The following is a 9,865-nucleotide window of genomic DNA, read 5'->3' as shown; positions in this document are numbered from 1 at the left end:
TGAGTCATAGTGTGTAGCCCTACAGTAAGGGTGTGGCAGGGTGCATTCCCTTAGAGCGAGATGGGCAAGGAATTCATGTGTCCAACTGTACATTCATAGAGCATTTTTTTATGTGAGAAAATATGTTTATAAAAGCTAAAGAATTATAAGGAAGCTAAATAGTCTGAGTAAGAGGAACTAGCTAGTATGTGAGAGCATTTCATCCGATATTACAATATTAAACTCAAATTTATTAGAATAGGATCTATATCATGTATATCATGACCAAAATTCCATGACCACTTCCATTTAGGCTACATATTTGAAGCCTTTTATAATTAGCAACTGTATGAAAATATTTGTTATCTATGAAACCTATAAAAAAATATTTTTTGCTTAAATATGAATATTTGGATTGATCAGCTTTGAAACAAAATCATAAGTTTTGGAATATTATTTTTTTTTAGAAAAAGAAAAGAATTCAAATTATTAAATTTTTTAGAAAAAGAAATTAGTTGAAATTGTTATAATAAAACACTTCGAAATATTATTATATTTCATATGTCGATAATAGTCGATAAAATTGACAAATGTTCCTAGTGTTGACCTGTGTATGTCAACCGATATGGACTGAAAATTTTAGCACTAATTCCTTCATAACATCAATTTCTAATATGTTCTTTCCTGTACACTGTCCTTTCATGAAAGGTTAGCAATTTGTGATTTAATGGTTATTTATTGCCTCCAAGAGCATTTGTCATTACGAATGAGTGTTTATATCAATAGCAACGTCTAACAAAAATGTAAAGCACTATAATCTCATTGTCAAAGAACTATCAGGAAATAAGGTTCCCCTTTACTTGGGTGGAGAGCAAGTCACTGTCCTTACCTTGTTTCTTTAAGTATTTTGCTGTCCCTTTTCACGTGGGTACTTTACCTGTGGGCGTGGGAAGGTTCACGTTGGCTTAGGGATGTCCCTGTGGGCGTGGAGAGACCCATGTAGGCGTGGGAAGGTCCTCTTGGGCGTAGGGAAGGTTCTGTGGATAGATGGTTAACCTATCAACTTATCTTATAGCACAATCTTGTAGAATATACTTCATGTTCTGCATTATTCAAAATAACATTGGCTATTTATATTTAATATAATTAGCAGTTTTTCTTTTTAATAAGATATTTTTTTTTATGATAATGACTATTTATTCCAAATTATCTAAAGAGAGGGAGGACTTGATGGAATTTATTCACGAGCATTTATTGCATTAATACTTCATCACAGAGATATGTCAATGACGACCATTTTTGTTTTCTCTTATGGTAATCGATGTCTGATAAGAAATTATCACGTTAGTTTTTTTTTTTTTTTTCCTTTTTTTTTCTTTTATACAAAAGCGTAAATATTTCGCCTATTGTCCATCTGTCACTTTATATACCATATATTTCAAGTCCATTAGGAGGGAAAGTGTGTCATCATGCCATAATTCGCGAATAAAAAGCGGTTTATATATTCTCCCTTATCACGATGTACCCAACGGAGAGAAACAGCATTAGACCAGATATCATGTGATTTTGTATCAGTAAAATTGCCATAAGTTTCCACTGAATGGGACCATCAATTTCCTCCGCAGGATAAGTCCGAGATATCAGCGCACACCTTTTTCACATCATAATGAAATCAAAACGCCCAAAGGTTTTCTTTGTGTCTCAAAGTCCTTCATAAAGGTTTACATTTAGTCTCATTTTCTTGAAAAGCGTGTTCCTTCGTGGTCGGTTTCCTTATCACCGGGAGATATAATTAAATACTAAGATTAGTATTTGTTTTATTCTCTAGATCAGTTGTTTAAACTGTGAACAGAATCGAGTACTGCTATTTGAAAGGAAAGTGGAATTTTTGCAATTCATATCTTAGGAATGGGAATAATTTCCTATTTTACATTTTTAGTCTAGTTTGGAGATTCAAGAACAAAACAGAATTGCAGTAATTGACATTTCTGAAATTGATATTGATTCTAAAATGGCACTGGTTCACCTATTTTTTTAATTCTGTTGAAAGAAATTATTAGATGACAATTATAGATCCTTTTGACTGGTTAAATGGAAATACAGAAACACAGTTCATTTGGAATATGTACAATCAAAATTAATCTTTTCAAATTCCATATATCAGTCTATTATTAGTTAAGTCTTAAATAACGTTTTTTGAAAGAATGTTCTGCAAAAAATAAAGATATTTTCTTTTCCTCCAAATAATCAATGAACCAGTCTGAATAAAGCATATGCTATTATTTGGACTTGGCTATAATTACAGAGATGCCATATGCTATCCATATATTCGCACAGCATGAATAACGTGATTAGGATGGATTAATGAATTTGCGTTACATAGCCCAGCGTTGGGGCTTGAGAGGCCATTCAGCAGCCAAGTGCTCCTGAGGAATACTGTGTAGTGTGCAGTTGCACTTTGAAGGAAAAGTTAAGAACCTAGATAGCAATATGGAAGAAAAAAGCAAGAGCTGGGGTAAAGTAGGATACAAAGAAAGGTCGTCTATGGGGTGATGTTAAGCTGCAAATGACACTCCCCCGATATGGAGGTGGTTATGGATAGTATGTTTTCTGTGTAACTGTTCTAAATGGTACTGAGAATATAGTATGCATCAAATTATTCAAATTAGATTTGGCCTATAAACTGTTATTGTTGTTGTTGTTGTAGATTGCTTGACCCTTACGGCCAGGCACGGGCTCTTGCGCACTTGCAGCCCCTGGGTGTTGGTTGTTTTTTGGGGGGTTTATAGTTGAGTTGGGTTATGGGATAATCTGCAACTTTCATTTGTAGGTGGTTTGGGATAGGATGTGGATCAAGGGTGATTAGCAGTTTGCTTTTCTTACTTTAGAGGCACCCTAGATTCTTTTTGGTCAAAGGAAAGGAAGAAGGTGACGGAGGGGAGGAGGCCTCCTCCCCAAAGGAGCCCACTGGCATCAGTCGTTTAGTTGGAGAGAAAGAGGTAAAGCAGTAAGTCCCGATGAGTAGAAGGGCGGCTCGGGAATGAGTTGGGAAAGGTTTAGTTAAGAGATATTGATGTAGAGGAAGTAAAAAATTTCTTGATAGCTGGGGCTCAAGTTTTTAGGATGAGCAATAGTATAAAGTTTCAGCTGAGTAAGAGAGAGCTGAAAATGAGAAATTGGTTAAACCTTCCTGTACCTGAAATACTAGAACAAAAATGAAAAATAAAATTTCTATTATTTATTGGGATCATTGAGATGTCTACGTCCTTTGAGATTTAATGTTTAGTTGGGGGGAAGTCCCTGAAAGTTCAATAAAGAGAGAAGAGAGATTGCAAGTGGGAGAGGAGCTAAAAAGAGGTTAAGCATGGTTTAAGTTAGGCTACTTAAGTTCAAACTGGTGCTGGTGTTACGTTATCTAGTAGGAGGGTAGCTGCGGAGAAAGGCTGAGAATGTATCAACATCAGCAAAAATGTGTTTTACAATTGTTGTTAGGGTTACAGGAATGTTGGGGTTGAAATCCTGTCTTAGTAGGCTCGTTTCTTGATAACTCAATAGGTAATGTTGCAGTGGTTCGTCAGTTAGTTGCTGACAGTTGCTGCACGGTCTTTCAGGTCGCTGTTGTGCTGTTGGGTCCTTGTCTTTATCAATGATGATTTGCCAATTACACAGATATCCCAGTCGCAGTCTGCAAATAATGACTGCAACTTGGGGGATTTAAATTGCAAGTGGATACGGGACTGGGTTTGTTGCTCCGATGTACCATTTTGCTGATCTGGATCCATCAAGGAAGGCTCGCCTTACTTCGCTAGTCTTTTACATGTTGCAAAAGGCTGTCATTCGATTCTTGATGGTTTGCAGTGAAGGTAGAAGTGCGATACTGATTATCTGGCACATTAGGGCATATTTGGCTCGGTGATTGGCCTCGTCATTGCCGGCGATTTCAGTGTGACTTGGGATCCAATTTAGGCTTATTGGCCTGTTGTTGCTTTAGGGAGCTAAGGCTAGGTACTGCATTGTTGTGATCAGGTAGACATTTTCAGTAGTTTCTTTGTTGCTGAGGGCTAGAGTGGCTCCTCTCGAGTCTGTTTGGATTCTTGTGTTTCCTCTATGTAGATTGGCCGAGTGTTCTAGGGCTTTGGCAATCGTCACTAGCTACAGTTTTCTCTGTAGCCTGATGAAGAAGCGACTACAGCTGCTGCTGCAGGAATATCACTATCAAGCGATCCATTAGTATAGTAGATGTTGGCGGCTGAGGTGCTGCTGATTGCATTTTCAGCTGCTGCTGTGAGTTGTTCTGGCGTGCAGAGAGCTTTGCTTGCTGCTGGAAGGATGGTGAAGTTGTACTGGATGGGGTCCGGAGATCATGGGGTAGGAGTGATGTAGCCATCACGCTTTTGTTGCCCCTTTGTCTTGTAGGCTTCATTTTGCCTTTGTATTCTTCTAAGTGCGCCCAGCAGTCTCTTTCCGTGCGTCTTTGGCAGATCAATCTCTTCCGCCAAAAGGTAGAGTCTTTTAAAGTCTGTTGTTCAGAGGGCAGTCTCTAAGATGATAATGACATTAAAGTCAGACGAATTTGATATCAGAGTAATAGAAAATGAAGAATATATTTGAGATATCAAAAACGCAGATTTTTTTCAGATTTTATTCACGACTTATTGTCTTCAGAAAAGAACACATTTTCACCATTATTACCATATTTATTATGAGTCCATACCAAATAAGCCTTTGCTTTTGAATTTAACAAAATTACGTAAATTGGAAGATTTGAATGATAACTTATTCAGCCTTTATAATGGACTCATCCTTCATAATAAAAATAAGAAAAAAAGGAAATTATGATAATCTTATAATAATATATCATATGATAATGAGGAATACCACCATCAATAAAACAGCCCATTAAAGCTCGTTCATCATCACATCCATTCATATTCACGCAAAATTACTCATTACATTTTCTCATGAATACGAAAATGACTGACCTTTTTGAGAGATAAATGGCAGGCAAATAATATCAGAGGCTTGAGCAAAACAATTATCCTTGAGGGCCTAGCGCTATTACCAAAAATGAGTTCTCAACGAAACGATGATATATACGCGACTCCGGGACATTGGTGTAGTTAGCAAATCGTTTAATTGCTCCATAGATGTAACGTTTAATTATTTTTCCACTTTTGGTTTCTTGATTTTATAATATTTTAGTGTTATCCTAATATACTTTATTACATATTTGAAGTTTCTATTATAATTTCATTACTCTAATTTTCTCACCCACAATGCTATGCAGAGATTTGTTGCACACAAACACACACATATCTATATTAATATGCTAGTGATGATCGCTTATTTCAGGTTAACTCGATATAGTGATAGCTGTCTTATGCACAGTATGCTGTAATACACATCCATGTGACTTCCCATAGCTTTTATTAGTAACATCATTAAGTTACAAAAACAATCTAAATATGAGAAAGTATGAGCTATTGCAGTTTGATATCAGGCGTGGCTTCGTCACACGAAAGCGTTGTTAAAAAAGGAAAAAAAAATATTTTCAGTATTGACACATTCAAATGAGAAATAAGTTCATTTCAACATGTATTTCAGAATGGTAGTCCTAATGATTGGCTTCGTAATACTGGTTCCTCCAAAATAAAACTTTTCTATTTTTATATATGGTCACATTTGTCCCAATCTATTTCATTTTGGACTCCTAGAATCGCTGGTTAGAATACCCAATGTTTGTATAAATTAAGCATGAAATGTGAATAAAATGTGTTATAACTGTTAATGAGAATGAAGTTAAAAATCTAAATTAATTTCTACAATAATATCACATAGCACTTGTACAGATTTGCATTAATATATCCGACTGTGCTTGCATTTTTACCACAACAAACAATATTGGTAGCTGGAATATTGCATTATAAGTAAAGAATAAATATCTGGACCTGTTATCTCAATGATAACAGATATACCTTTAGAGTTTAAAAAAAATAGTGACTTCCCATAAATGGAAACAATTAAATTTTTTCGATAATCTTACTATTCACCCGAAGTCTTTAGTTTCGCTCCTGTTTTCGCCCAAGGAGAAAGGAGCCGAGAGTCGTCTTGTGTCTTTAGATTACCAATAGATGTCGTCAAAGTTCACGTAGATTCCATTCCAAAGAAAATGGTAGGAAGTGGTCACTTTGGTCAACCAGTTGCTTTTCTCTTGTGAGTAAATATTCTACTGCACAAATTACTTTGGCTAACGATTGTTGTAACTGCAAATTAATACTCATGTGTTTAAGTTACTTCAAGTCACACAGTATTAAGGTATTCAAGGGGAATTTGAAGACTTTTTCAAGTGCTTCAATAATTTGGATTTGACAATAAACACGCAACATGCTAAGTAATACGCCAAATACCTAAGAGTGTATATGGTAAATTGACGTTGTAGGTCATGGAGGCACATGGTTGTCCGGTGTAATAGGACTCAAAAAAAATTCTTGAAATGAAATAAATTAAATAGTAAAGTAATAGAAACTCCCAATATGATACATAAATTATCATCACCATCATCATATATGCGCAAAAGGCGTCAGTAGGATTTCACCAGTCGTCTCTACTTGAGCTTTTAAATCAATGCTTCTCATTTCATCATCTCCTATTTCACGCTCCATAGTCCTCAGTTATGTAAGCCTAGGTCTTCCAACTCTGCTAGTGCCCAGTGAAACGAACGTATGGTGAGCTAATCTCTCTCTGCCCCTCGGGGAGTGCGAAGAGCATACCCAAACCATCACCATCATCTACCCCTCTCCATGATCTCATCCACATACGGCTCTCGAGTAATCTCTCTTATAGTTTCATTTCAAATCATACCCTTCCATTTAACTCTCTTTTCTTCTTACAACAGTCTTTTGAGATATATATATATATATATATATATATATATATATATATATATATATATATATATATATATATATATATACATACATATATATATATATATATATATATATATATATATATATATATATATATATATATATACATATATATATATTAGGCTAATTGAACATTAATCAGTTGCCATACTTAAGAATAATAAATATCATCTAATTGGTTTTAATTTTCATCCGAGTCATAATTTCTTTCGGACAAGGATAGTCGAGTCAAAGTGTCTGAAGCGCCTTTTGATGTCTAATAAAACAAGTCCATTTCAGTTCATAGAAAATGGCAGAAAAAAAAAAAAAACATCGATCAGTCTTTTTTTTTGTTTCAGATTTGAGTGGACAGATACCATCCCGGTAGGAATGTCTTTGATATGTTTCCCATTTGGAAGCAATTCCTCGCTAAAGCTAAGTTGGCACTGAAATAAAAGCTAGTGATAGTAGGCTAAGTGTTAAAAATTCGTTATGATGTAATGACAGAAACCCTTAATTTAACTAAATGGCCATACCCTTGATGACAAGTAGACTGGTAAAACGAATCGCTTTCCATTTCATCAAGATGTCCGTACGTAAGTGCGTAAACATAAACAAAGGGGTATTCTTTTAACCCTGGGCGTAGTTGTGTACTAGGATTCGTGCAAGATAAGACTGTCACTCCCGTTGTTATGATTTGACAGGCCAATTTCTTCCGTCAAAGGTATACACTTGTCTTATATTGTACATGTCATAACACCTAATATCATTCATTTGCGTTTATATCATAACAAAACTGAAAACTGCCAAGAATTGTTATAGTAATACTACTCAAGTTGCACCCTGTTGAACTTACATATGGTTGCAATTGTCCCACTAACCTTTGGCTAACATTTGCGATATCCATAGTGTGGCTAACATGTGCAATATTCATATTTTCACGAAAGTGTTGTTTCTTGAGTTAAAGGGCGTCGCCGTTATGTATGTGAAACCAGGTTAACTGCACAGTGTAACCGTTGGGTTTGGCTTGAGTACAGTATATCCTAGGCCTGGGATGGGGTACATGCCGCCTTCTGGACCATCAAGTGCGGCCTTCTACGGCTTTTAATATATGCATGCGAAGTATATTTCTGCCTTGACATTGAATATCATGTGTCTAAAATCAATATATGTACACACAGACAAAAGGAGGTTAATATATGATACTCTAATTTCTAGCGAAACTGGAATTCGTTATAAAAAAAATAGACGAGTTCTGGCTAGTTTGGTATTTTTCTCTATACGTTTAATAGGGGCTGGGAGATAATAACTTACATATTGGTGTATAAAAATGTGAAGTACGTTTTTCACTCTTAAGTCCATTGTTTACATCTGAGACTAAAAGGGGACTAATTGCGTATGCTTGGTTTCTGTGCATTTACAATGACGTATTTGTCAGGTGGTTTTTTTAAACTAATTGACAGCTTACAAGTACTTCTTCATAAGTTCCCGGATGTTGTTCTACAACAGCCCTTTTCTCCCCCCTTCGTGGCTTCGCCTTCAGTTTTAAGTTAAGCACCATCTTGTAAAGACGTCTCCAAGAGTGAACTTAAGGGAAGCACATCAATCTATTTTAAAATTTAGTGTAATTTCGTTTATTTCGGCAATTGATTATGATGAAAATGCTCTCCATTCAGTGTGAAGCTATTATTATTCATGTGAAATTAAAAATTAAGAGCGAAATGAGGTCTCAAAGGTCCGATTCTGACGTAGTTTTCAGGGAAAGCCATCACATTTTCTAATGCAAAGCTTTTGTGAAAATTGACAAAAAAAAAAAAAAAAAAAAAAAGGCGACGATGTCAATCATAAGGTAAGGAATTAGTTGTGATTTACTTTTTCATAATGGAGGGATTTATTTGTGATTTACTTTATCATAATCTAAAGATTTATTTGTGATTTAATTTATCATAATCTAAAGATTTATCTGTGATTTACTTTTAGTTTGTGACCTGGGAAGGTAACCGGAGGGCTGACCCAGGCGGAGGATTGACCTTTAATCTCTGGTAAAACTGACCCAGAGTGGTTTTGAGGACTGACCCACAATGTTTATTTATACTATAGTGCATTTATTATTGAAGTTATTTGATTAAATATAATAACATATGGACTCCGTATAACATTAACACTTATTTGTTGTAATAAAAACTTTTATAACAGTCATTGGAAAATTTTGTATAAAAAATCTATACTTAAATCAAATCAATCCGGCTAACGGGTGGGACCTGGGAAGGTGTCCGGGGGCTTGCCCCTGGCTATGGGTTGTGACCTGGGAAGGGGGTCTGGGTGCTTGCCCTGGCTAGGGGTTGTGACCTGGGAAGGAGGTTCTGGGGCTTGCCCCCGGCTAGGGGCTGTGACCTGGGAACTACTAGGATAGGTTAGGTGGGTTTGTTAGGTTCTGTACTCTTTTGAAAATCTCAAAAGTGTTAAATAACCATGTTTGGCTGGTTATCAGCCATTTACATGAACCATATATTTTTTTCAACTGGTTATCCTGGGCTTATTTTACATTTCTGACCATTATTATTGCTGTAAATAACTCTTTTTATGACATTTCCCACCCAAAAAAACACGGTTTCCCACTGGGGTCCCCCATAATTGTCTTTATATAAAGGGGTCCAAAAACTCATGAACGGGTGGTTTGCCCCAATAATACCAACGAATTAGCTTTAGAAAAGAAAATAAACATTGTGGGTCAGTTCTCCAAACCACTCTGGGTCAGTTTTACCAGAGATTGTGGGTTAATCCTCCGACTGGGTCAGTCGTCCAGTATTCCCTAGGGGGGGGGGGTCTGGCTAGCGGTTGTGACCTGGGAAGGGGGGTCCTGGCTAGGGGTTTGGACCTGGGAACCACTAGGTTAGGTTAGGTGGATTTGTTAGGTTCTGTACCCTTTTAAAAATCTCAAAAGTTAAATGATCACATTTTGGCCGATTTTCAGCCAT

At 36.1% G+C, this 9,865-nt stretch overlaps 1 protein-coding gene across 2 annotated transcripts in view; it reads left to right on the top strand.

Annotated features, from left to right (window-relative positions):
* The first annotated feature begins 7,397 nt into the window (after window positions 1-7,397).
* The window catches only part of LOC137650001 (uncharacterized), a 54,334-nt gene continuing 51,866 nt past the window's right edge, over window positions 7,398-9,865 (top strand). For both annotated transcript variants that reach the window (XR_011045892.1, XM_068383013.1), the window contains exon 1: window positions 7,398-7,611. The gene's annotated coding sequence lies outside the window, so the exon portion shown is untranslated. The remainder of the gene's footprint in view (window positions 7,612-9,865) is intronic.

This window comes from Palaemon carinicauda, chromosome 11, assembly GCF_036898095.1.
Source record: "Palaemon carinicauda isolate YSFRI2023 chromosome 11, ASM3689809v2, whole genome shotgun sequence".
In the NCBI taxonomy this organism is placed as follows: domain Eukaryota; kingdom Metazoa; phylum Arthropoda; class Malacostraca; order Decapoda; family Palaemonidae; genus Palaemon; species Palaemon carinicauda.
This window is presented reverse-complemented; position numbering and strand designations above follow the sequence as displayed.